Source organism: Manis javanica, chromosome 16 (assembly GCF_040802235.1).
Source record: "Manis javanica isolate MJ-LG chromosome 16, MJ_LKY, whole genome shotgun sequence".
In the NCBI taxonomy this organism is placed as follows: Eukaryota; Metazoa; Chordata; class Mammalia; order Pholidota; family Manidae; genus Manis; species Manis javanica.
The window spans coordinates 21501386-21527177 of record NC_133171.1 but is presented as its reverse complement, the minus strand read 5'-3'; the positions used below and the strand labels follow the sequence as shown (position 1 = coordinate 21527177).

The 25792-nt window shown below is 42.1% G+C and overlaps 1 long non-coding RNA gene across 4 annotated transcripts; it reads left to right on the top strand.

Moving 5' to 3' along the window:
* Positions 1-5321: 5321 nt before the first annotated feature.
* On the top strand, positions 5322-24371 carry LOC140846818 (uncharacterized). Of its 4 annotated transcripts, XR_012126258.1 has the most exons (4): positions 5322-6197; positions 19404-19430; positions 20490-20633; positions 23858-24371. It is a non-coding gene; the product is annotated as an uncharacterized lncRNA (long non-coding RNA). The 4 variants fall into 4 exon arrangements; XR_012126260.1 differs by lacking the exon at positions 19404-19430 and having other exon boundaries at positions 5325-6197; XR_012126259.1 differs by lacking the exons at positions 5322-6197; positions 19404-19430 and adding an exon at positions 18041-18796.
* The last annotated feature ends 1421 nt before the right edge of the window (positions 24372-25792 follow it).

Genomic DNA, 25792 nt, shown 5'->3' with positions numbered 1-25792 from the left:
AGTTCCCCCAGCACCAGCCGCAGACTCTCGTACCCATAGGTGATCTTACGTGTTTGATTAAGCGTGGCTTTGCATGGTGGTGGGTAGCCCCTCACCCTGTTGCCAGGGTGGGCACTGCTGGGCCAGTAGAACACCCATGGGGAGGGAGGCCTAGAGCTCCAGCCTAGAGGCATCACCCGCAGGTCCCTTGCAGCTCGGGGAGGAAGAGGAAGCAGAAAGGCCCCCAGAATGGAGAAGAGAATGCAGACCACTCACGCTTTCTGTCAGTGTGAATTAGCATGTGTTCTCCTGTTGCTGAAACAAGTGACCCAAATGGTGGCTTAAAACCACACAAATACATCTCAGAGTTCGTGGTCAGCAATTGAAAATATGTCTCACAGGCTACGGTCAAGATGTTGGTACAGATGCCCTCCTTCCTGTTGGCTGAGGGAAAAATCCCTTTCCTTGCCTTTTCTAGCTTGTGGGGGCTGCCTGCATGCCTAGCTGAGGGCTGATCACCTGACCTCTGCTCCCACCTCAGTCTCTTTGACCCTGACACTTCTACTTCCTCTTAAAAGGGTCCTGTGATTACTCTGGGTTCACCCATATAGTAATCTGGGATAAACTGTCCACTTCAAAGTCATTAATTCCATCTGCCAAGTCCCTTTTGCCAATGTAAAGCCACACATCGCAGGTCCGGGGCATTAGGGCGCAGGTGCCTTTGGGAAGATGGCATCTCTCTGCCTGCCACATGCACCCTGCAGGTCAAGCTGACACTGTGCCACCAAGTACAGGAGACAGAAGGCCCCTGTCTAGATTGGGGTGGGGTTGGGTCAGATTTTCCTGCACTGCAAACCATGGTCATTGTAGGTAACTCAATAATAAGCAAGCTGGGCTGAGACAGTCCGTTCAGGTTTCCTAATCCAGGACTGTACACTTTGTTCTGAAAGGTCAGGAAGGGTCAGCTATGGGGGCAAAGGGGAGTTCAAGCATAGCAAATACTATATGCAAAAGTACAGAAAGGCATGAAACAGCTCAGCATGTCTGACTAGTAAGCTGTGGGTTGTGTCATGGATGTGGTGGAGGCTGAGCCAAGGGCATCATGAGCATCATTCTCCCTGTGATGGTGTCGGGCCCAGGCTCACAGGAGGAGGTCGATGTCTCACATGCACAATGCTTCCCGGTGGTCCTGGTTCAGCTGTGGTCAAACTGCCAAATGAATTTTAATCTACCTTTTTGTTACGCACCACTAATGATAAAAGGAAAAGGAGCTATAAAAATAGAAGGAAGATTCATATCGAATTCACCGAGTATCATAATTCCTCCAAGTGGTAAAGATACCTCAAGACAAATGCTGGGCATAGAAGCCACAGGGCATAAATCTGCAAAGAGGTAAAAAGCTAACCTTTTCAAACAATATTGCTTCTCTCTCACTTACCAACTACATTTCCCTGTATGGCCCCAGAAGATGACTGGTTAGCCAGAGACGGGTAAGATTCCTCAAGGGAGGAACAACCTAAGACAGGCACAGTCGCAGGGGGGCCATCAGGTGAGAAATTGGGCATCAACAGAGGTGAGGCTTAGAACCTCACCCCCCTGTTTTGAGAGAAATCTTCTGCATCTGTGGATGTTTTAATGCCCTTGTCTAGCTTGGATTAACACATAGTCTACAGGCACACACCTGATCATCTACATTTGCTCTCTTACAACACTAAACTATGTTTTCTACCTTTATCTTGCATCTACCTACCACTTCAGCATTTTATTAAAAATAATAATAATAATAATAATAATAATAAAGGGAGAAATGTGGGATTCACATATAAATCAAGTATAAAAATCAAGCAAATATTCATATTTGACCTGATTGTTTATAGTTCATGATGCGTGATCAAAACCGAAAGTTTTTGTGATGACTGCCCTTGTACTGTTCACCATGTAAGAACTTATTCACTATGTAAGAATTTGTTCACCATGTAAGAACTTGTTCCTTATGCTTCAGAAGATTGGAGACTGACGAGAATTAGGCTGGGGGTGGATTAATGATTGTACATTGAGCATTGACTCCCGTATATAGAATTTTATTGTTAACAACCATTTGATCAATAAATATGAGAGATGCCCTCTCAAAAAAAAAAAACTAGAAGGAGGATAAGCAATTGATAATCCAATGGAAATATTAAAAGATAATATCCAGAGAAAGATGTATAATATATTTTTCATAAGACTCTTAATATAGTTCTCTCACCACTAGCCTCATGAAAATTTTAGTGAGATTTTCATTAAGAAGAAAAGATTACCATTCTAAAGACCCAAAGGTGAATTGCCAAGAAGTGTGAAGCAAATGTGATATTATTGAAACATTTCATACTAATGAGCTTGTAAAATGTGTATTTCCCTAGTAGCATGGAAATTTTACTTGATCTTTATCTTTTGAATATGAACTAGTCCCCAGGTTGTGCTTATTTCACTGGCCAGAAAAAGGCAAGCACAATGTGGGTGGTCACTGGATGGAGGGAGACTGAGGGTTTGGGATGACAATGGAGGTGTATTGAAGGTTTCGGATGACTGAGAATCTTTAGGAAGTATCAGGACCTGCAGCTGTAAATGTTAGGCAGGAACCAGACTGTAAGGGGCTATGGTATTTGGACACATACCTGGAACCTTTGCTACTCAAAAAGTGTGTCTGACAGGGAGCAGCCCATGGGGCTGGCTAGACTCCCCCAGTCAGAATCACAAAGAAGTTTCCACAAGCCTCAGTCACGTTGCAGTCTGAGAAGCGCTGCTGTAGATGTTAGAAGGCCTTGAGGGGTTTAAAGCAGGAGCGTCAAAGAGTCATATTTGCTTTTTCAGAAAGGCACAGAGTTGACAGTGAAAGAAGATGAGGTGTGCACAGGGATGATGTGGATCAGAATAGAGGCTAAGAGACCAGCAGAAAGTTCATTCGGGGGTGAAAAGGGCGTGTCTGTGGGGATGTCTTATTAGCTGCTGGGCTAGGGTTAGGATTAGGTGGAGTAAAGGACACCCACATTTTGGCTTGGTTGATGGATGTGATTAACCACAATAGGGGAGATAACGAGGCTGCTCTTGAGCACTGAGTTTGAGGTGCAGGTAGAACACCCAGGTGGTTAAATTCACGTGGCCATGATGAGGTAGTTGAGGAAGTCCTGGAGAAAAGAAAATGAAGGATCCCCCCAAGAGACAGGGAGACCAGGTGGAAGCACTGAGCATGAGCCAGGAGAGGAACCTTAAACAAAGGTCAGATCAAGCAAACCCTGGAACACACCCTTTGGGTTCGGCAGCCCGGAAGGTTTGCGTGAGCCACTTAATGATTCACATGCCTGAGAGTGCAGGAAAGTGCCGCTGGAATTGGGAGATGGTGACTGAAAGTGGAAGAGGGTGTGTGTAGGTTTGCCAGGAGAAAACCCAGGCTGGGGCTAGTGGCTTGCAGAAGGAGTGGTGATTTTAAGGGCCCCCACAGAAGCAGGCGTGCCACTTCAAAAGGAGAACCCTTCAGCAGAAAGCTGATGAAAGCCAGCTACAGTTTGGGGATCCCAGAAATCAGAAGACAGGTTGAAAATATGGAGGTTAGAGCTCTGAGAAGATTCTCACAGAAGGAAAACAAAGTTCAAAATAAGTGGACATAGAGTGACTTTTTTACACCGTGGTAAGAGTCCTCAGTCTTGGGCCATCTCATCAAGAGCAGGGACGTGGGGTTAAACCTGTTTGTTGTCTTATGTAAGGACATTTCTCAGGGGCTTTTCATGCAGTTCGACATGCTGGGGTCTCTCCATGTACCAGGTTCCTGACCCCTCTCACATCTCGCTCTGAGCAAACAAACCTGAGCTCCACTGCAACCTACTTTTGTCGGGACAAAAGTTGTACTTAATTTCTGCGTGTAGCCTGTCCACGAGCTGGCTGCCCACACACGTTCCATCCCTGCACCTGCAGATCCTTGCCCAGCCCGGGGTGCAGGCCATTTCCGGGCTCTAACGTGGGCTGGCCTGACGATGTGCAGGGAGAGGTGCCATGGTGATGCGAGGCCCGGGCTTCAGGAGGCCGTGTGTGCCTGCTTTTCGCATGGCCAAGGAGAGAAGCTTAGGCTGGGCTGGCAGACCACGTGGCGGGACCCAGCTCCTGCTGAGGTGCTGGGCCTGTGGAGGAGGTGTCTAGGCCACCCCAGCCCAGTTAGCTCCGTGCCCCCCACGTCATTCCCACCCCCAACGTGGGGGTGGAACTGCCAGCCGGTCCACCTCAAACTGTTTTTAATCCAGCAGTTTTAGGGTGGCCTGTTTCACTGCAGCAGATGTCAAGTCTGCCTCCCTAGGTCTTAGAGCCCCCCTACCCTGCCCTGCAGGATGGCCAGAAGGGGCCAATGACTCAGAGCAGCCCCAGGGCACCCTCGTTCTACCCTTTCTCAGGTGAGGGTAGTTGGTGCAACTAGTAGACAAACCCTAGTTTCAGTGCCTTATGCCCCGTGGTTTCCTTCTCTGTCGTGTAGAAACCTCGAGATGCTTTGTGAAGGAGGGTTGGGAGCAGCAGGGCCCCACACCTTGTCACTCGGTCACGAGCATGACCTTCCCAGCACAGGGCTGCTGGGACTTGATATGCTGCCTGTTGATGTTGTCTATCACCACCCAGCCGAACAGAAGTGCACTCACTTGGATCTTGGCTTGGAGCACCTTGGAAGGCCCCCGCGGTTAACCAGTGCATTCCAGTCCGCTCCACTGCATCAGCTGGAGGGGACTCCAAGGGATGCTAAGTATGTTTTTGGAGAAGCCAAGAAGCCTGTGATTATCAGGATCAGCAGAGGTGAATTTAGTCAAGGGGCAAACCTCAGGGCCCCTACACTGTTTACAGGAGTATCACGTTTGTATAAAAGTGACCGTCAGATTGGTGTGTCCCCTCCCAATGTATTTCCTGTCACACTTTCTGTTGTGTCAAAAATGTCATAATGGCCACAGGCCTGAGTTTGGCTGATGAAGCTGACTGGGGAAGCTTAGTTTGAGAAACGTTTGTGTGGTTCAGGCACTTCCCCGCAGAGGGAAGCCATCACGCCATGTCTTGGGTGGGCTCCAAGGACACTCCCGCTGCCCCCTGTGCGATGCATGGTGGCACGGGACAACAGTGCAGGACCAGAGCAGGGTCAGGCTGTGAACACCCTGCTGCAGCTGCCTGAAGAGCACACAGGCGAAGAAGGGAACAAATCTGGGATGTGCAGAGCCCCAGCTAGTCAGCAGAAAATGCTTCCAATCGTCTGTGTGCAAAGTCGTGGGCACATGAGGATTCTGTTCTCACTGATAGCTCCTCCAAAGAGTTCTTTTTGGTCAGGGATGTAGGCAATTCATTATAAAAGCAGCACACACTGTTTTCCCTTTTTTGATGGGAATTGTGCAAAGTAAAATTTAATGGAATTCATATTCTTAGAAGTACAAACCCATAGGCCATCATGTTAGATAGAGCCTCAGCAATTTTGGTGTGTGCCGTCCTGGTGTTAGTCTGCTGGTTCTAGACAAATGACCCACAAAATTGAGTGTCATCCATTCAGATAACACTTAAGACTAGTCAGTCACTGCATGAAAGAATTTGAAATGCCCTGAAATCTCACAACACATACATGGAAGAGATTTGCTAGAAGTGTCCTAAAAATATACAGGCCATTAACAACAATGAGTTGTGAAGCTAGAAAAAACTTTCCTAAACTACCAATAATTTTTTAAAGCTTCAATCAACTAAGGTAGAAGAAAGAATGAATTATTTCTAATTTCTCTACCAAAAATAGGATTAAAAAATATTTTTCATATGAAAAACTGATCAGAGAACATACCAACAAGAATGTAGGAAAAATTGTAGAGATGTGTTAGACACTTGATTGTATTTCTATTATATGTATGCCTTTATTTTGGTTTTGGGAATGTTGGTAATAGTTGACTCCTTAAAATTTAGAATTTTATTTGAGCTCTTTTCTCATTCTAACCACTTACTTTCATACCTCGTCACGTATCCTTTATTTGTATAAACTCCAGGCCCTGTAAAATCTGAGTCCACTTTTGAACACTGGAGGATCTTGATCAGCACAGTAAGATGGCCTGTTGCCCCAGGAGAACAAGGCTTTGTTAGGGCGCGCAGCAGTGACGCTGACATCCAGATGCGGCTGCCCGCCCTACGGAGGTGTGTCGCCTGCACTTAGGAGGCCATGCTCCCAGACTGCGTGGAAGGTGGGTGTCATAGGTTGGCTTGTGTACTGTGGGGCATCCTTTTGTTACTGTTCCAGGGATTGGTCTGGTCTCTCTAGGAATGCTCTGGTCTGTTGGATCCCATAGACTGCTCCATGCGCAGAACCTCCCCAGAGGGGCCACAGTCACCCGTGGGCCAGAGAGCAGCCGGCCTCTTGATGTGGGCTGGGCTGGAGGGGTTTGCACCATAAACTGGTTTCTACCCCAGCCCTCCTTATTGCTGCTCAAAACACTTGTTACTTGAAAAGAAAGTGGTGCTTTTCTCTTTTTCTAGCCAACGAGTGCATGTTAAAGAAATGATTTTTAAATTCCATCTACACTGTTCGACCCCCACAAACAGTGGACTCTGCCATATTTACCTTTATTTTCATGATTTTCTGCTTTCAAATAAACATTTCTCTCATGGCAATTCAATTTTAAGCAGAAAAGAGAGGAACACTTAATAATCAAGAACAGTCATCACCCAAGGTAAGTTCCCCTTTCCACAGTGATATGTGTTCCCTGGCAGTGTCTCAGCCCTAAGTCTGTTAGGTTGGTCAGCAAGAATGTTCTGTGCCTCGCCCGTCATTCGGTCCATGGAGCAGTGCTCCCCGCAGGCAAGTGACCTGCCCCTTGGTCTGGCTCTCACGGCTCTGCTGAGCTTGTGGGGCTGCAGGGAGCCCCAGACCTGCCGCCACTTGCTGGTGTTCACTGCAGGAACTGACCAAACTTCGTGCTTCTTAAAGCAAAATTTTTAAGAAACTGGACTTTTAAATGTGTTTTCTTTGCATCTGAAAGGTGCATGAACAACTTTTTTTCTGAGCTAGTAATTTGTCTTCTCTTTTGAAGTTTTGTTTTTTCTTTACTTTTGGAGGAGTTTCCTAGAGTTTTTATAATCTAATTCTAATTGCTCACAGAATCACATTAAAATGTAATGGGAACAATTTAATCCAGATTTTTTTAAAAATTGAAAGTGCAAAAGTTTTTACAATAAACCAGTTACATTTGATGTTTAGGTGTAACCATTTAATTTTCCTCTCTGTTGGCAGAAATAAATCATGTGAAATTAGATCTTAGTACCCTGTTATTTTATTTATTTATTTATTTATTTCTTCTAAAATCACTCTCATTTTTATTAGAAGTAACCAGGTTAAGAAAATAATTAACAGCTGGCTTGATTGTTTGCACAAGTGCAGCAAGAAGAGCAATTGATTACACAGGCTCTTTTAAATATGCTTTGCTGGAACTTTTTGTAAGGAATTTCAGATTGAACTTTTTTTTTTTTAAATTAAAAATTGAAAATTTATTTTCAATGTGGTAAAACATACATAATATAAAATTTCCCCTTTTTTTTTTGAGAGGGCATCTCTCATATTTATTGATCAAATGGTTGTTAACAACAATAAAATTCAGTATAGGGGGGTCAACGCTCAGTGTACAATCATTAATCCATCTCAAGCCTAATTCTCGTCAGTCTCCAATCTTCTGAAGCATAACGAACAAGTTTTACATGGTGAACGAATTCTTACATAGTGAATAAATTCTTACATGGTGAACAGTACAAGGGCATTCATCACAGAAACTTTCGGTTTTGATCATGCATTGTGACCCATAAACAATCAGGTCAAATATGAATATTCATTTGGTTTTTGTACTTGATTTATATGTTGATCCCACATTTCTCCCTCTATTATTTTTATTATTTTTATTTTTAATAAAATGCTGAAGTGGTAGGTAGATGCAAGATAAAGGTAGAAAACATAGTTTAGTGCTGTAAGAGGGCAAATGTAGATGATCAGATGATCAGGTGTGTGCCTGTGGACTAAGTATGAATCCAGGCTAGACAAGGGCAGCAAAACATCCACGGATGCAGAAGATTTCTCTCAAAGCAGGGGGGTGAGGTTCTGAGCCTCACCTCTGTTGATCCCCAAATTCTCACCTGATGGCCCCCCTGTGACTGTGCCTGTCTTAGGTTGTTCCTCCCTTGAGGAATCTTACCCGTCTCTGGCTAACCAGCCATCTTCCGGGGCCATACAGGGAAATGTAAAGTTGGTAAGTGAGAGAGAAGCCATATTGTTTGAAAAGGTTAGCTTTTTACTTCTTTGCAGATTTATGCCCTGTGGCTTCTATGCCCAGCACTTGTCTCAAGGTATCTTTACCACCTGGAGGAATTATGATACTCGGTAAATTCGATATGAGGCACGAATTCTATTTAAGGGTTGTAATTAGGAAGGAAGAAGAAAAGCTATAGAGGTAGCATATGGAAGGAAACATGGGAGGATTGATTATTTCTTTGACATATCTTCTTGCATAGTACCTTAAGTATGTATAGGTTTTAAATTACTAACTAATTTGCACACACATATTAACATAATAGGAATAGGGTGACATAAACAAAGCAAATCTATAATTACCGTCCATCTCCAGTGAAGCCAAGAAAACCATTTAGGCACCCTAGGCATTTGCGAAAATTTATCTATGATATGATGGATATTGTCCAACTGTACTTGAACAATCAGACAAATTAAAGCAGCCCATTTCTGGGATCTGTTCACATCCCATATGTTCTTTTAACCGTAGATAGTCTATAGTCATGAGATTTTGGAGTGCTACAACTTGCACCCCTCCCAACTCCTGGTTGAGTTCCAACAGTACAGATCCGGTCAAATTCGTTGTCTCACTGTATGCACATGCCAGCCTAGACATCTCCCTCCTCATTCCTATGGCAAGTCCAGGAGACGGTGGACTGGATGCAGCCACAACCGCAGCATCGTCCAGATCCCTGTGGAGGCTTTTTGATGATCATCCCCCTGGCACAAGTCCTCCAGAGAGTGCTGATGCCGGAAGCTCCTCCTCATATCGTATCTTAGTTCACTTTCTGGGTATCCAAGCTAGGCCTTGATCTCCTGCATAGAAACAAACAGACCCTTTGCCCACACTTTGACATGCCCTCTATACCACTGTGCAGAACTCATTGGAGGTCAGCACACAGTAACTGCTTTTTTTTTTTTTTTTTTTAAGAGAAAGGAATATTATCAGGAAAGAGTACCTCCATAGCTGATCATCTGACACCCTTTAAGTGATCAACATTAAGGATATTTAAAGCATGCATTGATCTTTGATTTACCAATAGTTTTATCCTATCAAGGAGTAATCCCCCTTTTCTTTCTTTCTTTCTTTCTTTTTTTTTTTTTAATTTTTAATCTACACTTACATGAAGAATGCTATGTTTACTATGCTCTCCCCTATATCAGGTCCCCCCTAACAACCACATTATGGTTACTGTCCATCAGCTTAGCAAAATGTTGTAGAGTCACTACTTGTCCTCTCTGTGTTGTGCAGCCCACCCTCCCCTTTCTCCCTCCCCCCCATGCATGCTAATCTTAATACCCACCTTCTTTTTCCCCCACCTTATCCCTCACTGCCCACCCATCCTCCCCAGTTCCTTTCCTTTTGGTACCTGTTAGTCCATTTTTGGGTTCTGTAATTCCGCTGCTGTTTTGTTCCTTCCGTTTTTCCTTTGTTCCTATACTCCTCAGATGAGTGAAATCATTTGGTATTTCTCTTTCTCCACCTGGCTTATTTCACTGAGCATAATACTCTCCAGCTCCATCCATGTTGCTGCAAATGGTTGGATTTGTCCACTTCTTATGGCTGAGTAGTATTCCATTGTGTATATGTACCACATCTTCTTTATCCATTCATCTACCGATGGACATTTAGGTTGCTTCCAATTCTTGGCTATTGTAAATAGTGCTGCGATAAACATAGGGGTGCATCTGTCTTTCTCAAACTTCATTGCTGCGTTCTTAGGGTAAATTCCTAGGAGTGGAATTCCTGGGTCTAAGGGAGGTCTGTTTTGAGCATTTTGATGAACCTCCATACTGCTTTCCACAATGGTTGAACTAATTTACATTCCCACCAGCAGTGTAGGAGGGTTCCCCTTTCTCCACAGCCTCGCCAACATTTGTTGTTGTTTGTCTTTTGGATGGCAGCTATCCTTACTGGTGTGAGGTGATACCTCATTGTAGTTTTAATTTGCATTTCTCTGATAATTAGCGATGTGGAGCATCTTTTCATGTGTCTCTTGGCCATCTGTATTTCTTTTTTGAAGAACTGTCTGTTCAGTTCCTCTGCCCATTTTTTAATTGGGTTATTTGTTTTTTGTTTGTTGAGGCGTGTGAGCTCTTTATATATTCTGGACGTCAAGCCTTTATCGGATCTGTCATTTACAAATATATTCTCGCATACTGTAGGGTTCCTTTTTGTTCTATTGATGGTGTCTTTCGCTGTACAGAAGCTTTTCAGCTTAATGTAGTCCCACTTGCTCATTTCTGCTGTTGTTTTCCTTGCCCGGGGAGATATGTTCAAGAAGAGGTCACTCATGTTTATGTCTAAGAGGTTTTTGCCTATGTTTTTTTCCAAGAGTTTAATGGTTTCATGACTTACATTCAGGTCTTTGATCCATTTTGAGTTTACCTTTGTATACGGGGTTAGACAATGGTCCAGTTTCATTCTCCTACATGTAGCTGTCCAGTTTGCCAGCACCATCTGTTGAAGAGACTGTCATTTCGCCATTGTATGTCCATGGCTCCTTTATCAAATATTAATGGACCATATATGTTTGGGTTAATTTCTGGAGTCTCTAATCTGTTCCACTGGTCTGTGGCTCTGTTCTTGTGCCAGTACCAAATTGTCTTGATTACTATGGCTTTGTAGTAGAGCTTGAAGTTGGGGAGTGAGATCCCCCCTACTTTATTCTTCTTTTTCAGGATTGCTTTGGCTATTCGGGGTCTTTGGTGTTTCCATATGAATGTTTGAATTATTTGTTCCAATTCATTGAAGAATGTTGCTGGTAATTTGAGAGGGATTGCATCAAATCTGTATATTGCTTTGGGCAGGATGGCTATTTTGACGATATTAATTCTTCTTAGCCATGAGCATGGGATGAATTTCCATTTATTAGTGTCCCCTTTAATTTCTCTTAAGAGTGACTTGTAGTTTTCAGAGTATAAGTCTTTCACTTCTTTGGTTAGGTTTATTCCTAGGTATTTTATTCTTTTTGATGCAATGGTGAATGGAATTGTTTTCCTGATTTCTCTTTCTATTGATTCGTTGTTAGTGTATAGGAAAGCTACAGATTTCTGTGTGTTAATTTTGTATCCTGCAACTTTGCTGTATTCCGATATCAGTTCTAGTAGTTTTGGAGTGGAGTCTTTAGGGTTTTTTATGTACAGTATCATATCATCTGCAAATAGTGACAGTTTAACTTCTTCTTTACCAATCTGGATTCCTTGTATTTCTTTGTTTTGTCTGATTGCCGTGGCTAGGACCTCCAGTACTATGTTAAATAGCAGTGGGGAGAGTGGGCATCCCTGTCTGGTTCCCGATCTCAGAGGAAATGCTTTCAGCTTCTCGCTGTTCAGTATAATCCTGGCTGCGGGTTTATCATATATGGCCTTTATTATGTTGAGGTACTTGCCCTCTATTCCCATTTTGCTGAGAGTTTTTATCATGAATGGATGTTGAATTTTGTCAGATGCTTTTTCAGCATCTATGGAGATGAACATGTGGTTTTTGTCTTTCTTTTTGTTGATGTGGTGGATGATGTTGATGGATTTTCGAATGTTGTACCATCCTTGCATCCCTGGGATGAACCCCACTTGGTCATGGTGTATGATCCTTTTCATATACTGTTGAATTCTGTTTGCTAATATTTTATTGAGTATTTTTGCATCTACATTCATCAGGGATATTGGTCTGTAATTTTCTTTTTTGGTGGGGTCTTTGCCTGGTTTTGGTATTAGGGTGATGTTGGCCTCATAGAATGAGTTTGGGAGTATTCCCTCTTCTTCTATTTTGTGGAACACTTTAAGGAGAATGGGTATTATGTCTTCTCTGTGTGTCTGATTAAATTCCGAGGTAAATCCGTCCGGCCCCGGGGTTTTGTTCTTGGGTAGTTTTTTGATTACTGTTTCAATTTCTTTGCTCGTAATTGGTTTGTTTAACTTTTGTGTTTCTTCCTTGGTCAGTCTTGGGAGGTTGTATTTTTCTAGGAAGTTGTCCATTTCTTCTAGGTTTTCCAGCTTATTGGCATATAGGTTTTCATAGTAGTCTGTAATAATTCTTTGTATTTCTGTGGAGTCTGTCTTGATTTTTCCATTCTCATTTCTGATTATGTTGATTTGTGTTGACTCTCTTTTTCTCTTAATAAGTTGGGCTAGAGGCTTATCTATTTTGTTTATTTTCTCAAAGAACCAGCTCTTGATTTCGTTGATTTTTGCTATTGTTTTATTCTTCTCAATTTTGTTTATTTCTTCTCTGATCTTTATTATATCCCTCCTTCTGCTGACTTTAGGCCTCATTTGTTCTTCTTTTTCCAGTTTTGATAATTGTGATGTTAGACTATTCATTTGGGATTGTTCTTCCTTCTTCAAGTGTGCCTGGATTGCTATATACTTTCCTCTTAAGACTGCTTTTTCTGCGTCCCACAGAAGTTGGGGCTTAGTGTTGTTGTTGTCATTTGTTTCTATATATTCCTTTATCTCTATTTTGATTTGTTCATTGATCCATTGATTATTTAGTAGCATGTTGTTAAGCCTCCATGTGTTTGTGAGCCTTTTTGTTTTCTTTGTAGAATTTATTTCTACTTTTATACCTTTGTGGTCTGAAAAATTGGTTGGTAAAATTTCAATATTTTGGAATTTACTGAGGCTCCTTTTGTGAGCTAGTATGTGGTCTATTCTGGAGAATGTTCCATGTGCACTTGAGAAGAATGTATATCCGGTTGCTTTTGGATGTAGAGTTCTATAGATGTCTATTAGGTCCATCTGTTCTAGTGTGTTGTTCAGTGCCTGTGTGTCCTTACTTATTTTCTGCCTGGTGGATCTATCCTTTGGGGTGAGTGGTGTGTTGAAGTCTCCTACAATGAATGCATTGCAGTCTATTTCCCTCTTTAGTTCTGTTAGTATTTGCTTCACATATGCTGGTGCTCCTGTATTGGGTGCATATATATTTAGAATGGTTATATCCTCTTGTTGGACTGAGCCCTTTATCATTATGTAGTATCCTTCTTTATCTCTTGTTACTTTCTTTGTTTTGAAGTCTTATTTTGTCTGATATTAGTACTGCAAACCCTGCTTTCTTCTCACTGTTGTTTGCCTGAAATATTTTTTTCCATCCCTTGACTTTTAGTCTATGCTTATCTTTGGGTTTAAGGTGAGTTTCTTGTAAGCAGCATATAGATGGGTCTTGCTTTTTTATCCATTCTATTACTCTATGTCTTTTGATTGGTGCATTAAGTCCATTTACATTTAGGGTGACTATTGAGAGATATGTACTTATTGCCATTGCAGGCTTTAGATTCGTGGTTACCAAAGGTTCAAGGTTAGCTTCTTTAGTATCTTACTGCCTAACTTAGCTCGCTTATTGAGCTGTTATATACACTGTCTGGAGATTCTTTTCTTCTCTCCCTTCTTATTCCTCCTCCTCCATTCTTCATATGTTGTGTGTTTTGTTCTGTGCTCTTTTTAGGGGTGCTCCCATCTAGAGCAGTCCCTGTAGGATACCCTGTAGAGGTGGTTTGTGGGAAGCAAATTCCCTCAGCTTTTGCTTGTCTGGGAATTGTTTAATCCCGCCATCATATTTAAATGATAGTTGTGCTGGATACAGTATCCTTGGTTCAAGGCCCTTCTGTTTCATTGCATTAAGTATATCATGCCATTCTCTTCTGGCCTGTAGGGTTTCTGTTGAGAAGTCTGATGTTAGCCTGATGGGTTTTCCTTTATAGGTGACCTTTTTCTCTCTAGCTGCCTTTAAAACTCTTTCCTTGTCCTTGATCCTTGCCATTTTAATTACTATGTGTCTTGGTGTTGTCCTCCTTGGATCCTTTCTGTTGGGAGTTCTGTGTAATTCCATGGTCTGTTCGATTATTTCCTCCCCCAGTTTGGGGAAGTTTTCAGCAATTATTTCTTCAAAGAGACTTTCTATCCCTTTTCCTCTTTCTTCCTCTTCTGGTATCCCTATAATACGAATATTATTCCTTTTGTATTGGTCACATATTTCTCTTAGTGTTGTTTCATTCCTGGAGATCCTTTTATCTCTCTCTATGTCAGCTTCTATACGTTCCTGTTCTCTGGCTTCTATTCCTTCAATGGCCTCTTGCATCTTATCCATTCTGCTTATAAATCCTTCCAGGGATTGTTTCACTTCTGTGATCTCCTTCCTGACCTCTGTGATCTCCTTCCGGACTTCATCCCACTGCTCTTGCATTTTTCTCTGCATCTCATCCCACTGCCCTTGCATTTTTCTCTGCATCTCATCCCATTGCTCTTGCATTTTTCTCTGCATCTCCGTCAGCATGTTTATGACTTTTATTTTGAATTCTTTTTCAGGAGGACTGGTTAGGTCTGTCTCCCTCTCAGGTGTTGTCTCTGTGATCTTTGTCTGCCTGTAGTTTTACCTTTTCATGGTGATAGAGATAGTTTGCAGATCTGGTACAAGTGACCGCTGGAAGAGCTTCCCTTCTTGTTGGTTTGTGTCCTTCTCCTGGGAGAATGGCGACCTCTAGTGGCTTGTGCTGGGCAGCTGTGCGCAGACAGGGCTTCTGCTTCCTGCCCAGTTGCTTTGGGGTTTATCTCCGCTGTTGCTGTGGGCTTGGCCTGGCTGGGGCTGTTCCTCCAAAATGGTGGAGCCCCGTTGGAGGGGGGAGCGGCCGGGAGGCTATTTATCTCCGTAAGGGGCCTCTGTGCTCCCTGCTGCCCAGGTGGTTAGAGTGCCCAGAGATCCCCAGATTCCCTGCCTCTGGTCTAAGTGACCTGTCCTGCCCCTTTAAGACTTCCAGAAAGCACTCTCCAAACCAAAACAACAACAGCAACAATGAGAGAGGGAACAGAAAGAAAAAAAAAGGAAAAAACACGCGATTTTTTTTTTTTTTGTCCTCAGGTGCCGGTCCCAGGCACCCGCTCACTGGTCCTGCTGCCCTGTCTCCCTAGAACCAGGGTCCCTGTCCTTTCAAGGCTTCCAAAAAGCACCCACCCACCAGTCCTGCAGGGAAAGAACGCTCGATATTCTTTGTCCTCAGGCGCTGGTCCCAGGCACCCGCTCACCAGTCCCGCCGCCCTGCCTCCCTAGCACTGGGGTCCCTGTCCCTTTAAGGCTTCCAAAAAGCCCTCTCCAAAAAGAGAGAAAAAAAGGGGAAAAATGCGCGATTTCCTCTGTCCTCAGGTGCCGGTCTCAGGCACCCGCCCACCGGTCCCACAGGGAAAAACGTGGGATATTCTTTGTCCTTAGGCGCCGGTCCCAGGCACCCGCTCACCAGTCCCGCCGCCCTGCCTCCCTAGCACCGGGGTCCCTGTCCCTTTAAGGCTTCCAAAAAGCGCTCGCCAAAAAGAGAAAAAAAAAAGGGGGGGAAATGTGCGATTTCCTCCGTCCTCAGGCGCCGGTCTCAGGCACCCGCCCGCCGGTCCCGCAGGGAGAAACGTGGGATATTCTTTGTCCTCAGGTGCCGGTCCCAGGCACCTGCTCACTGGTCCCGCCACCCTGCCTCCCTAGCAACGGGGGCCCGTCCCTTTACGGCTTCCAAAAAGCACTCGCCAAAAAAAAACCGCTCCGGTTTCTTTCCACCCGCCGGGAGCCGGGGGGAGGGGCGCTCGGGTCCCACCGGGCCGGGGCTTGTATCTTACCCCCTTCGCAAGGCGCTGGGTTCTTGCAGGTGTGAATGTGGTCTGGATGTTGTCCTGTGTCCTGTGGTCTCTATTTTAGGAAGATTTTTCTTTGTTATATTTTCATAGCTCTATGTGTTTTTGGGAGGAGATTTCCACTGCTCTACTCACGCCGCCACCCTGGCTCCACCTCTCTGATGATATATTTTTTTAATTCATAATTTAAAAAATTCATTTTGACATCATTAATCTACAATTACATGAAGAACATTATGTTTACTAGACTCCCCCCTTCACCAAGTACCCGCACAAATCCCATTACAATCACTGTCCATCAGCGTAATAAGATGCTATAGAATCACTACATGTCTTCTCTGTGTTGCACAGCCCTCCCTGTGCACTCCCCCCCCACATTATACATGCTAATCATAAGGCACCCTTCCTTTTTCCCCACTCTTATCCCTCCCTTCCCATCCACCCTTTCCTTCTTACTGTTTTATGGTGTAAAAATGCAGTTAGTACAACTGATGTTCCTACTGACTTCATTTGAAATCTCAGCCAAAATTCTCTCCTCAGAATTAATATTTAAAAATGGGAATTACTGAAATGATTTAGTATAGATATTTTTTTGACATGTAGACACTGAGTATGTGCATTGGTTTTTCCCATAACCCTGCCATAACATCATCTTGAATATGCTTTCATCCTGGATATTGTGATCAGTATCAAGTATAAAAATGTCTTTGTAATAGCAGTGAAGTACATGTAGTGGCTAAGACCCCATGTTTTAGAGAGAGACAGTACTGGGTTCAAATCACACATTTCTGCCCCTTATTGCCAGTGCACCTCAGGAAATGATTTAACCTCAGTGGGCCTGTGGTTCCCTCAATGGTAATATAGGGACAGTCAAACCCACCTTCCTACGTCAAATGATTATGAAGATTAAAGTAAACAATTTAGAATTCCTCGGACAGAGCACGGTGCTTGGACTGTGTGGTGTAACTGTCATCCGTGATGGAAACAAGAGCAGTGCTTGTGTCCATGGCACCCATTGTGTGAGGCCATCATATGCCATGATTCCAAGCCTGGCTCCACAGCATAAAGGGCGGTCAGGACTGCTGGCTCTGGCTGCAGAAGTGCCCAGAGTGGTTCAGGCTGAATCCTGCTTTAAGGTTCTTTTAAGGAAAAAGGAACACTGAAAAAATTTTCTTAACCTTCACACCAAAGGAATTCTCTCTCAAAAAAGAAGTATAAGGTAATTTAAAAATTGTTTTAGAAAGGTTATTTTGAAAGGATGCTTTTCCTATGTCTGGACATACTACTTGGGACTCTAAGTAAGGACATACAACAGGGTATTTGTTTTGATTTCCTTACGGAGGACAACAGCTCTTGATTATTACCTATGCACTAAGCAGGCTTACTCCTGTAATACGCTAGCTTTATTCTTGTGTATATGTTTCCATAAACCTTTTTTTTCTTCTCTCTCACCACAGTATTTATAGAAATGAATGTGTTACTGCTAAAGATTTAAATTAGTAGCTGTAGAAAGGAGAATTATAATGGTATAAAGGGCGTGATCTGTCACCACCTCTATCTTCTTAGTCATCTTTTTTCTGTTTCTTTTAAATCTTAAGAAAGATTATTTTCAGGAACCATTTACTATCTTAGTCTTGGAAATCAAGAAAAAAGAATAAACTGAATGTATAATTTCTGAATGACAAAACTTTGGAATCAAGTGATATTTAATATACTTGCTTTTTCTAAGGAAAAGTTTATTGAGAAAAATACTTCTTTTTCTCCTCACCCACAATTGTTTTGACTGTTCAGTGAATTAAACTTTTAATACAAGCTTCAGATTTTCCTAATAACCCATTTCTCATTTTATGAAGTCCTGGAGTCAGAAGATAGCCCAATACATGAAATGCCCTTAGAAAGTATTTATTTATAAATGCCTAAAGCAAAAATGTCAATTATGTCATTTGTCAGGTGAATTTTGGACACCAAGATAATATGTTCCTTTTTTGACACAGGTATATTTTCCTAGCTGAATAAAATATAACTACGTAAAAATTATAACTGGATTTTAAAAAGCTTAATTGATGGAACCCTTGAAATTCAATCAAAAGCTCCCCATGCTGGTGAACATAAAACTGTTTTGCCGGATTCCTTCTTAGTGGTTTTATGGTGTAAAAATGCAGTCAGTACAACTGCTGATCCTACTGACTTCATTTGAAATCTCAGCCAAAATTCTCTCCTCAGGATTAATATTTAAAATGGGAATTACTGAAAAGATTTAGTATAGATGTTTTTTTGACATGTGGACACTGAGTATGTGCATTGGTTTTTTCCATAACCCTGCCATAACATCATCTTGAATATGCTTTCATCCTGAATATCGTGATCAGTATCAAGTATAAAAATGTCTTTGTAATAGCAGTGAAGTACATGTAGTAGCTAAGACCCCATGTTTTAGAGAGAGACAGTCCTGGGTTCAAATCACACATTTCTGCCCCTTATTGCCAGTGCACCTCAGGAAATGATTTAACCTCAGTGGGCCTGTGGTTCCCTCAATGGTAATATAGGGACAGTGAAACTCACCTTCCTACGTCAAATGATTATGAAGATTAAAGTAAATAATACATTCAGAATTCCTCGGACAGAGCACGGTGCTTGGACTGTGGGGTGTAACTGTCATCCGTGATGGGAACAAGAGCAGTGCTTGTGTCCATGGCACCCATTGTGTGAGGCCATCATATTCATGATTCTGAGCCTGGCTCCACAGTATAAAGGGCGGTCAGGACTGCTGGCTCTGGCTGCAGAAGTGCCCAGAGTGGTTCAGGCTGAATCCTGCTTTAAGGTTCTTTTAAGGAAAAAGGAACACTAAAAAAATTTTCTTAACCTTCACACCAAAGGAATTCTCTCTCAAAAAAGAAGTATAAGGTAATTTAAACATTGTTTTAGAAAGGTTATTTTGAAGGAATGCTTTTCCTATGTCTGGACATACTACTTGGGACTCTAAATAAGGTCATGTAACAGTGTATTTGTTTTGATTTCCTTATGATGGACAACCAGTTCTTGATTATTACCTATGCACTAAGCAGGCTTATTCCTGTAGTACACTAGCGTATGTGTTTCCACGAGGAGACTTATAGTGGGAAATCTGAAATATCACAAAAGTAGGCAAAATAATGTACATCATGTATCTATCATCAGCTTTAGAAATTATCATATGAACAATATTGTTTTACATATATTCCCATCTACTATTCCTCTTCCATAATTTGTTGAAGCAAATCTTAGACATCAGGTCTGTAGACATAAAGTTAAGCAATTGTTGAAATGTACATTTTATGATTTCTCTTAAATCTTAATTTGGGGAGAATCTTGAAAGTATTTTCTTAAGTTCCATTATGATTCCCCCTTAAGTTTTCCCTTCATCTTACAGTTATAGCCTTGCTTTGGTATTGGTGTCTTTTGGGGGGTTAAATATTGGTTTCATGACTATATGATTTCTTTTTCATAATGTTGTGCCAACTCTTTCTACCAGGAGGTGGAGAGGCATAGACTAGATATGGTATGGGTATGTTTATTTTTGTACATCTAACACCACATTGTGATTTGGTTGTGATGTGGTTGTAATAGCAATGCATAAAGTGTAGCACTGCTGCTGTCATATTACATACTGCTGCATGGCTTTACAGCACAGTGCATTGCTTACATCTGCTTGTCTGTCTGTAAGTATGATCTGTCCCCAAGATTTTTAATTGAATTGTGTAAGCCTTATTGAAGGCCGCTGTCTGAAAATTTGGGTTACTGATGTCAAAATGAAAGTTGGATAACTGTACAAATCAGGTACAATTATGACCCGTATTCTCCCATCTTTCCTGATGCAAAACTGCCATTGAATAAAATGGGAATTTTCAGTTAGGTTGACGAGAGAATATGAAATAGATTCGTGTTTTATAGGTAAATTTTAGAAGTGATATTAGAAATATCCCTTTGGGGGTACTAAGAAGAATTGATTAGACGTTACGACTTTGATTTTTGAATTTTGAAATGAAATGAGATGATCAAACTAAGCTACTGGTAGTGCTTATCTTATTTTCATACTGTGCCTTTTAGATGCCCTTATGGCCAATGGTGCAGCTTTTATGTCTTTAAGTAGTGCATCAAGTGGCAGACATCAGTAAATAGGAGTATCCCGTTTCATTGGTATTTTTATATGAACCACATCTAAGCAAAGAGCAGAGAAAAGGAACAACAGAGGAAAATGATTCGGGTCACTTGTCAAAACAGCCCAGTTGTACCTCTGTTAAGGAACCAAAACGAGAGGAGGCTGAGTACGTGACTTTTTGCTGGTATTATTTCTGTTCCCCTGTCCTATATGTTCATAACATCCCATTGTATTTGTTTAGAAAGGTTCCACCATTCTACAGGTGATTTTTGACCATTTGTGTAAGTAGGAATTTTCCTATGTAATGTCAACTCTGTACTATAAGTAAATGTATTCTTTCATGTGTTTTTATGAATTAATTTGCATTGTCTTTACTTGGAAGAGAATGAAAACTAAACTTTTACTAAAAATAGATAACTCTAAAGCATGGATATTGATTTCAAATATTATTTTCTCTAGTATGATCCTTACCGAAATAGAAAATCATGAGGATGCATGGCCTTTTCATCTTCCTGTAAACTTGAACTTTGTTCCTGGTTATACCAAAGTTATTAAGAAGCCTATGGATTTTTCCACAATTAGAGAGAAATTAATTAGTGGACAGTAAGTAAATCATTTCTGTTCAGTGTTTATTGAATGTTATGTGCTCAGTACTCTTATAGTGAGCCAAGAATACATCAATTACAAGCCCTGCCTTTAGAGACAGGATATATATGTGTGGTTAAGGTAGTATGATATGGAAGATAAGTTAATTAAAATTATATCAGTAATTAGAAATAGTATAGTAAAGCTGTTTTGATACTGGAAGGCCACCAAACCTAGCCTGGGAGTTAAGGAAAAGTATCAGGGAAGCCTACCAAAGTGACTAAGTGACATCTAAGCTGGAGCTTATATTATGCGTTGTTGGGATATCAATACCATTTCATGTGCATTTCACAAAAATTGATTTCATAATCTTTTCAGATTATTATAAGATGGATTGTTGGAAATTTTAAATAATGAAAGCTTTACAATGAATCGTAGATTACAAAAAAGGCCTTTGTTAAAAGTAGAAGAAAATTATTATTTGCCCCTGTCCTTACCATATCATCTTTGTGATCCTATCCGAAGGGTAAAGTGGCTTCCTGGTTGCAGTTAATGATTTTTGTTAAAACCACTTCAGACTCCTGCCAGGGAGTGACCACTGTCAGTGGGCTTTAGTTGGTTCTGGATACTGGACTCATGTGGAACCACAGGAAGGAATGAGGCTGTTTGCTTACAGAACAAACCCACAGGAAGCATTTCACGGGAGCATGGCCAGGAGCCGTGGCGCTGCACGGGCCTCTGCTCCACTCTCCCGCTCCCTTTATTCCTCTGTACTACTTTCGGCTAATGTAGCTCGTGCCCATAACTGCAGGCAAATTCACCAGTAATTCTGGAGAGAAAAGGAACTTTACATGAAAAATAACCATAAAATATATTTTGATCACATTCTTACTGTGTTTTTTAAAAACATTATTTAACAGTGTATTATATGATCTCTCCTGGATATTCTTTGGGAGAAAATGACCGTGTTCTATAATTTATATTCAATTTAGAAGTGTTGATTAGAACTTAACTCATTGATGACCAACATTCTTCTCATATGTATCAAAGGAATTAATAAATGTACCAAATGACTACTGATTTATTTGTTTGTAGGCTGAAATGTCAGTCTTTCAAAAGATTCTATTTACCTTTTAAAAAATTAAAATTCAGAAAACATTTAAGACTGTTAAAATATTGGTTCTATTGTGAACCAAAGAGCAGAAGCTGGTGTCTAGATAGGAACTAGTTTTTTTGCTTTTTTAATGAAAATACGCAGATGTTTGGGTGGGTAGCACATGGCCAGGACAGACTTACACAGGAAGACTTTACCAGTGTTTAAATCAACTCTTGACTTTATCTTCTGCGATTCTCCAGTCCCTGGGCGGAGGATGAATTTCAGCCTCAAAATCCCCAAAACACATAGGTTCAAACATTAAAACAGAGCTTAGACATTAACAAAAATTGGAGCTCCCTTTTGAGAACGAGTCCTGGTGAATGGAGGAGGAACATAGCAGAGGGAGGCAGGCGGAGGGGAGCAGTTCTGTATGATCCCGTTCATGACACCAGCTGTGTCGGAGGCAAAATTCAGTGGATTCAAGCTCCTCTAACTTCAGGTTGTTCGATTAAAGCCAAACTAATGAGCTGGAAAGAAAACTCCAACAATATTTCAAATATTTAAATCAGGAATTTATAGAACAGAGGGGAGGAGGTGCCTAGTTTAATGAGTATGGGTTCCGTCAGCTGCCCTGTCCTGTGAAGGGACGGCAGAGGCGTGAGCACCGCACTCACCGCACCTAGAATCTCACCGAGAATTCTTTCCTGGATTCCACTCTCCCTGACATTAATCATTAACCTTTTCTTGTAGTAAGGAAGAGTCTAAAGAGCGAGATATTTCTCAAAGTAACATTAAAATATTTTGTAAAAACTATTCTCATACGTTGTATGATTCTATTTTTATGAAATACCCAGAATAAGTTAATCCATAGAGATCGAAAAACAGATTAGTTATTTCCAGGGACTGGGATAGGGAGGAATAGAGAGTAACTGTTTAATGGGTTGGGTATGAGGTTTCACTTTAGGGTAATGACAATGTTTTGAAACTAAATAGAGGGGTGGTAGTATAATGTGTGAATATACTAAATGCCACTGAATTATTTACCTTAAAATGGCCACTTTTATGTTATGTGAATGTCACCTGAATAAAAATCATAATTCCCAGAAGAATAGGAAAATGGGTGAGGTTACATAAATACTGACTTAATTCTCTTATTATTGCATATATCATAATGAGAGAGTGAAAAATACTATACAAGGTATTTGATGAAAGAAATAGTTCCACTTTTACCAGGTCTCAGAGCTCCAGTGTGTACTTCATAGGTATTTCTAAAAGGTAAATTAGTGTTCAGCTTATCATACATCATACATTAGAATTAATTTAAATTTGGATATCCAAAAGCCCTCCTTCAAAATGTATTGATTTGGCTTGAGTTGGCTTGAAACAAGGCAGTCCGTTTTTACCAAAAAGCTTAGGCAGGTGCATTCATCATTCTATCTTCTCTGTGCTCTTACAGAGAAAGAGAATCAGGTTTATCGCACCAAAAAAAGCACAGACTCCACAGTGCTTCCAATGGAAGGACAGATCCTCGTAGTGTTTCTCTGTGAAGGGATAACACGTGCTGTTTTGTTGTTGGGATCATCTAATCTATTGCTTGAGAAAAGAGCACGTTTGAGAAGAGAAGAGAAAGAGGAAATGGGGAAGATTTAACACAGTGGCATCTCCTGGGATGTAGGTGAAGGCTCCAGAGCAGCTGTAATGTGTATCGTGCATAGGAGGCATTGACATTATTTCTAATGAAACTAAGTTGTTGTGAATGTGGGTCATAGGGTACTACAAGTGCTGCAATTGGTCAGAAAAGTTAAACTAGTCAAGTGGGATGAGTCCTGGGATGGAATTGTGATTCAAGTCAAACCGGAAATTGGATGGGGGGAGAAATGCTAGTTAGTTGAAATATATCTTGATCTTTTGAGAAATATGTTTTTCCATTTAACCTGTCTATATCCTTTATAGTCCAGAACACATGGAAGTTTTAAAATGTTCCATTTGTAAGAGGATATAAGGTGTTTTATTTCTGCTTAAATGCAATTTTTTTCTCTTACCTTTTCATATTTACTTTTGATTTTACCTTTTTATTATCATTTCATTTGTTTACAAAACAAAGCCACCCTACAAAAGAACCTCTAAATCATGTGTTTTCTTTCAGGTATCCAAACCTGGAAGCCTTTGCTGTCGATGTCAGGCTTGTTTTTGACAACTGTGAAGCCTTTAATTAAGATGATTCTGATACAGGCAGAGCCGGCCACAGTATGAGGAAGTATTTTGAGAAAAAGTGGACAGATACTCTCAAAGTGAGCCGAAGCTACAATAATCTCTTTTTTCCTTTTCAATAAGGATGAATAAGATGAGCAATGTCAACTATATTTTACATAAATGTGCAAGGCACATGCATAATGACTTTTTTCTTAGTAAAAGTATCACACAAAATCAGTATCAGAAGAATGATACCATTTTTAAAGGCTTCACTCCTACAACAACCAAGGCCCTTGGCTTGTGTGATTTATCAGCTAATTTAGGTAGAACAGGGAAGCACACCCAAAGAATTTTCAAAGGTTAGGGTGTTATAGAGTAACAGGAATTAAAATATATCAAATCGCACAGAATATTCAACACCAGAGCTCTAACGTTGGAGATGGTTCTCCTTTCCCTCTCAATAAATATCTACTTTTCCTTTTTTTATTTTGTAGTTTATTTTTTAGTGAATGTATTTAATTTTATGAATCATTCATGATTAAACCACATTCAGAATCTTCGTTTTCTATGAAAAGGAGGAACTAGAAAATTGCTTTAAATCTTGAAAATACAAGGAATGTTTTAGGAGGAATGTCTCTGAGCAGGACGGACCCCTCGTGGCCAGGCCTTTCCTCAGGTGTCCGGCCCTCCTAGTGCTGAGAGGCCCTGGACCTGCCCTGGTGGTGGCCCCATAGTGGGTGGGCGTGGATTCTTGGGGCAGGAACGCACTGACCCAGGGCACCAGGAGCCAGGCTGTCTGTTTCCCTCCCCCTCCCAGTCTGCTCCCTGGGATGTCCGTGGGGCAACTAGCCCTGTCACTGTGCCCCCCATGCCTGCTGAGCCCCCCAGATGAGACAGGTCTTTGGGGTTGCCAGTGAGTTGAGGTCTCCACACCTCTCTGGAGCCTTGTCTCACTGTGGCTGCAGGAGTTCTGGGGTCGGCCGAGGTCAACCATTCCTGCCCAACCACCACCCGCTTCTCTGCCCCCTCCACTTAGGCCCATCAGCTCCCACCTTCACCCCACCCAGTCCCCTTTCCTTCCCCTCTCTCTGCCCTCCCCTCTCCCTTCCCTCCCTTCACCCTCCATTCCCCCTGTGCCCATGGGGGTCCTGTGCTCATGGGGAGGCCTGCCCATGGGCCTATGTTCTCATGGGGGACCCAGTGCTCATGGGCCCCTGTGCTCATGGGCCATGTTTTCATGGGGGGCTCATGTGCCTCAGCACCTTGTTTGGGGAGTGTCGCTTTGTGTTTTGGTCAGGCTTTAATCCCCCTGGTTGCCTGGCCTGGAGTTGGGGAGGCATGTGTCCCACTCCAGTCCCCATCTGCAGCCCCACATCCCTGCGTTGTCCCTCTGTCCCAGGTCTGAGGCCTTGATTTGGGGAGCAGCTCTGGTGTGGTGAACAGTGGGAAGAGCTCTGGGCCCTTGGTACACCTCTGTGCGAGTTGGGGCCATTGCAGGCTCATCAGAGCCTGGTGGGGGTCCGCTGGTGTGCTGAGCTGTGTGTCACCCGTGTCAAGCAGCTGGTTCATTTCGGGGTTTTTAGCATCTCTTCCAGGTCGGGTCCCCTCCAACTCAGCCAAGCCCCTCTCCTGCATTTGCCTTGATTTGGGGCTGGATCACACATGGCAGTGGGCTCCTGGCAAAGACACTCTGGGTACACCTTCCACGTGTCCTGCTCTCCCCTCTCCAGGTGCTGGCGTTTAGCAAAATCCACAGCCCTTTCCTCTGAAAGCCTTAGAGCTTCTGCCCCAGACAGTAATGCCACATTACAGTAAGGTGTTTCCACATTTACTAGGAAGAAAAAGTACAGTGTGAATTTGGCCATAAAGAAAGAGTATTTTTAATTGT